Below are 6,011 nucleotides of genomic sequence, written 5' to 3'. Positions count from 1 at the left end.
AAGGCTGAAAGGTGCTGAAGCCATTATGTAGGGTTCGCAACTTATGATAGTAACTATCTTAGATTATCAACTATTATCAATATTATCATTATTTATCAACCTACTATTTATAAATAAATAAGAAAGCTATCATCTAAGTTAAATAAATAAGTAAAGAATCATTAAAGTTAATATATTATTTTCTATTTTTTTATCTTTATTATAAGAAGATAAAAATAATCAAATATTTTAGAAAAATATAATAATCTTTTAAGACTATGTAAAATAATGTTTACTTAAACTAGTTTAACTTATTAATAGCTTTTTACTAGCTTATAAATACTAACTTCTCTTTATATACTAAAAAAAAGGCTATTATCAACTATACTATCAAATACTATAGTAAGATTAAAATATAAATTAATATATATATATAAATTATTAAGTTTATTTTTTCTTATATTTTAAATAAGAATTTAATACTATCTTTTATATTAAAGATAATAAATAAACTTATTAGTAAAAAAAACTATTTAATATAAAAGATATATTATATTCTTTTAAAGCTATCATTATATAAAGATAGTTATATAATCTTAAATATAAACTATCAATCATTAGATAAATACGACTATATACTAAAATTCTCTAAGGTAAATAAGATTATATAAAAGAAGAAAATATTATATAAAAAGTATTTAAACTAACTTAAAGATATAGAAAATATTATCTATTTTTAGTTCTTTAAGTAGTAAAACTATAAGTCTTCTAATAAAAGTAACTATAAAAAGTAGTAAGCTTTAGTAAGGTTGAAGATATTATATTATTTTTTATAATATAAACTAATTTTAAATTATATATAGTTTTTAGACTTTTATTATATTAAGCTTTTCTTTAACTATTTTTATTATAATTATGATAGATTTTTTAATATTGATAATATATACTTTGATAACTATATTATCATCTATAAATATTATAAAAAGTATTATATTTATAAGAATAATTATTATAAAAATATTAAAATATTTAACCTAAAAGCTAATAAAGATAAGTTTTACTTAAGGTCATTTGATAAGAATATTAGCTTAGAAAATTGATAGAAGATTGTTAGAATAGTTTTTAAACTTTAATTAAAAAAGAAAGTAGTAAATTTACTAAAATAATAAAATATAAATATTAACTATAATTAGATACTATATATTATAAAATACTTATATAAAAAATTTAACGTTAGTAAATATTAAGATAAGTTAAAAAGTAACTAGCTAAAGATAAACAATATTAAAGATATACTTTTTAAAGTTTAAAAGATACTAAACAAAAAATAGTAGCTAGTATATAATATCTTTATAAGCTATTGATAATAACTAAAGACTAACTTAATCCTTTTTTAGATTGATAACGACGATAATATAAGTAAATTATATATAATTAATATACTTTCTTTCTACCTTTAGTAAGTCTATCTAAATAGAAAGTTTTTAATTTTTTATATAATTTTTATTAATATAGTTAATAACTAAATTAATAGTTAGACTTTATATTCTTTACTTTACTTTCTTATCGATAAAAACTATTATCTTTTAACAAAAAGGTCTAGTATATTAGACTTACTATAATATATATTTATAAAAGTTAAATATCTTATTATTAATAAAAAAAGTATATTAAGTTTAAAGACTTTAAAGTAGATTAATTAATAACTAAAAAAAATCTTCTTAAAATATAATAATAAGTTTTTTAATAGTATTAGTATACTTTTGATAAATAACTTTTTTTAGCTTTTTTTAATTTTAAATAAGCTAATTTATATAAAGTATAATATATTTATAAAAGATAGTAAGATTATTAGATATAATATATATTATATTTTTAATTAATCTATTTTTCTAAAGATAATCTAATATTAGTAAAGTAAAGATTAGATAGTATTTTATTAGACTTTTCTTAAGCTATAATAAATATAATTGTCTATTATATTATAAAAACTATTATTATCTAAATATATAATTAATCTAACTATTAAAAAGTAAAAAGCTTTTAAAAATATAATCTATATTTATCTTATAAAAAAGAAAGTTAATATTTATAATTATAATTATATAATCTTACTTAATAATCTAACTATCTATATTTAAATTATCAATTAAAATAAAAGTATAAATAAAATAAACTTAAAAGATACTAAAAACCTTTTTAAAAGTTTTTTAATATATATTAGAATATAAATGATACTTACTTATAATCTTTAGAATATAGTTAGCTTAGTAAATAAAGTATAAGATATAGTTTATAATATTAGCTAAACTATAAATATAAACTTTCTAAAGAATCTATTATAAATATTTATAATTATCTTTAATAAATATATTAAACTATCATATATTATAAAAAAAGAATATAAGTTATAAAATAAGATAGATTAAATGATAGTATTTATTCTATAAATATAGTAAGACTTTATCATTAAAAGTAAGATATATAGCTATATATAATTTTCTTTAATAATATTATATATAATCATTATCTATAAGTTATAAAAAGTTATATTCTTTAAAATCGTTTATAATATATTAAAGCAAAAGTTTATAATAAGATTATTATATATAATTATCTTCTAAATATTAAAGCTAAAGAAACTAATATTTAACCTACTTTTTAAGTAAGATTATATTTACTATAATCTTTTTACTAAGATAATATAAGCAAAGATAATAGACTATAAAGAATAAATAAGAAGATAATTATAATAGCTACTATATATATTTAATAATATTAGTAAGATAAAAGAAAAAGTAACTATTAAGTTAATAGATTTATTAATATTAAGTTAATAAAATAATTTAATTATATAAATATAAAGCTATAATTATATAAAGTTAATAATTTATAAAGAATCTTATCTAAATCAACTTTTTATTAAAGTATAAAGATATTATATAATAATTAGTATACTTAACGTAAGATTTTTATATTAATTCTTATATAATATAAGAATCTTTAACCATCCAAAAGCTAAGAATATATTTAGCTACTAAATATTAACCAATAGATAGATATTAACATTCTATTCTTTTGTTTTCTAGCTATCGAATAAATTACTTATAATCTAAGATACTAAGCTTACTGTAGGGAAAATTTCCAAGAGTTGAAGAAAGGAAGGTAAGTCTTTAGAGTAAAGTATAGGTTAATATCTTAACGAATGAAGTAATATAGAAATTTTACTTTATATATCTTCTTATTTTTTTTATAAGCTTTAGTTATTTAATATTAGATACTTTAGTATATTAAAGAACTTATATAGTTAAGTAATTAAGTAGATAATATAGTTATAAATTATCTATATTATTAAGAATAACTTCTTTTCTATATTTTAAGATATATATAATAATACTATAATCTTAACAAATATTAAAGCTAGCTTTTAAGTAACTAGCTTTATTTTATTTAATTTAGATAAAGTATTATCTTAGCTAAAAAGTCTATCTTAACTAATTATATCTTAAAGTTTATAGCTTAATACTATCTTTACTTAAGTTAGATAAATACTAAATAATCTAATTAAAGTAACTTCTTAGATAACTTTAATTAAAAATAGAATCTTTTATCATTAAAATAGCTTTCTAATATATATTTATAATAAGATTAATACTTTTATATAAAGTATAAAGAAGGTTATATATAAAATTACTTTGATAAAGTAAAAGATTTAAGATTTTTAGATAGTAAATAAAATATTAAGTAAGCGTTAGAAAGTTAAAAAAATATATCTTTAATAAAGAAGATTACTATTATAATAAAAGGTAAAATAAATATAAAAAGAAAAAAACCTTATAACTAAAGATAATATAAATATAAATATAAGAAAGGATTATATAAAAGGAAACTAACGATATGTTTGATACTATAGTAATTATAGAAAGTTTGGCTATAATATATAAATATATTAATTAGATATAAAGATATCTAAAGATAAAGATTTTGAATAGTTTTAATTAATTTAAAGTATTATAGTTAAAATAACTTATATAAAGATAATATAATATATAAATAGTATGTTGTTTACTATAATATATCGCTTACTATATAACTATATTATATAATTTTAGTATTTAATAACATAGTTTATAAGTAAGCAAGCTACCTAAGTAAGCAAGCTACTTTTTATAACCTTCACTACAATTAAACACAATTATACAACAACAACCATAGATATCAATTTAAACTATTTAGAATCTGATTCTTCAGTTGTTTCTATAACCTTTTAATAGGTATATATATTATATTTAGTCTTACTATAATTACTATAATATCAACTGTCTACTTTTCGATCATTATTATAAACTATTATTTTTATATATTTCTTACTTTAACTATATATTTATATTCTTTTTAGCTAAAATATTCTTAGCTTCGCTTATAGTAAAAAATCCTCTAAGCTAGATATATATTTTTTTTACTTTCTAGTATTTGCTAAATATCTTATTTATTTAATAAAGAATTTAGACTTTAGACTATAAAAAAGCTATTTTATATATTATTATCTTTATCTTTTTTATAATATAGTTTATAATATTATAAAAATATATTAAAAAGCTATTTTAATAGACGATAATATTACTTTTGATAAAAGTAGATTATAAATTAGCTTTTATAATATTATATAATATTAAAGAAACTTAAATATTAATCTTTGTTAAAGAAAGTCTTATAAGCGTTAAAGTCTATAGCTTTATATTTAGCTTAGATATAATCGACTCTAAATTATAAGATATTAAACTAACTTCTTTAAATCTAGCTTTAATATTACTTTCTATAAAAACTATAGAATAGATACTTCTAAATATATTAAAAAACTTAATCTTAATTATATAGTTAATATATAACTTTATAAGAACTTCTATTTCTTAACTATATATTTGTTTTAATAGACTAAAATATATAACGTTAAATAGCTAAAGTAAATAAGATAAATAAGAAGATATAGAAATTATAATAATATTATAACTTTTATAAAATATATTAAACTTAGCTAATATATAACTTTTATAACCATCAATCACTAACATTCGATATATACTATTTATATAACTAATAGTATATTTTTCAAAATGCTTTATTTAGTCTAAACTTATCTAATTATTAGTCTATCTATTATTAGTAAGCTTTATAACTTAATTATAGTAAAAGCTATCTTCTATAATCTAGTTTATAAGATAGTAAACATCTTTTACTATAATATATGATAAGATATACTATCTATCTATATAAACGTCTTAAATTATTATAGCTTATTCTTAATTATTAGACTAAACTATCTTTACTCTACCATTCTTTTCAATATATATAATCATTATTAATAAGATAATAATACTTATTATAAACTTAATCTTATCAAAATTATATAAAGATATATTATCGATACTATATTTTACCTTTATATTTTATACTAATATAAACTATACTTTAATTTTTTTAAGATCTTTATAAAAGGCTTACTAATAATTATAAATATAATTAAAATGTATTTAAAGCGTTAGTTATTGTTTTATAAAGTTGTTTATTTAATACTTTCTAACATATTATATACTATATTCTACCAATAGAATATTCGCTATATTTTCAATATTAGAAATCTAAAGAGAAAACCCTTAATTAATCTTATCTAATATATATATAAAAATAATATTCTTTTTTAATTTTATCAGTTTTATTAAATTAGCTAGTAGATTTTATTAAGAGTGTTAGCTATCTAATCTAGCTTATAGTATAGTATAAAGAATATTATAAGCTTTAGCTATAGCTTAAATGCTTTGTTTTTTAGATTGTTTGATAGTTTAGATAGCTAAGATAATCTAGCTTTTAACTAAAGTAGATTTTATTGTTTATTATAAAGAAATTCTATATTAAATGAGTGAGATAGTAGTTTGAGTGGAAAGTGGCCTACTTGCTTAGGTGGCTTGCTTGCTTATAAACTATGTTAAGCTATTTTTATACTTTTTTTAATTAAATAAGTTTTTTAATAACTT

The sequence above is a fragment of the Phaeoacremonium minimum genome, assembly GCF_000392275.1.
Source record: "Phaeoacremonium minimum UCRPA7 unplaced genomic scaffold PA7_03_scaffold_265, whole genome shotgun sequence".
Classification (NCBI taxonomy): Eukaryota; Fungi; Ascomycota; class Sordariomycetes; order Togniniales; family Togniniaceae; genus Phaeoacremonium; species Phaeoacremonium minimum.
The sequence above is the reverse complement of the archived record's forward strand: the minus strand, read 5'-3'. Positions refer to the sequence as shown.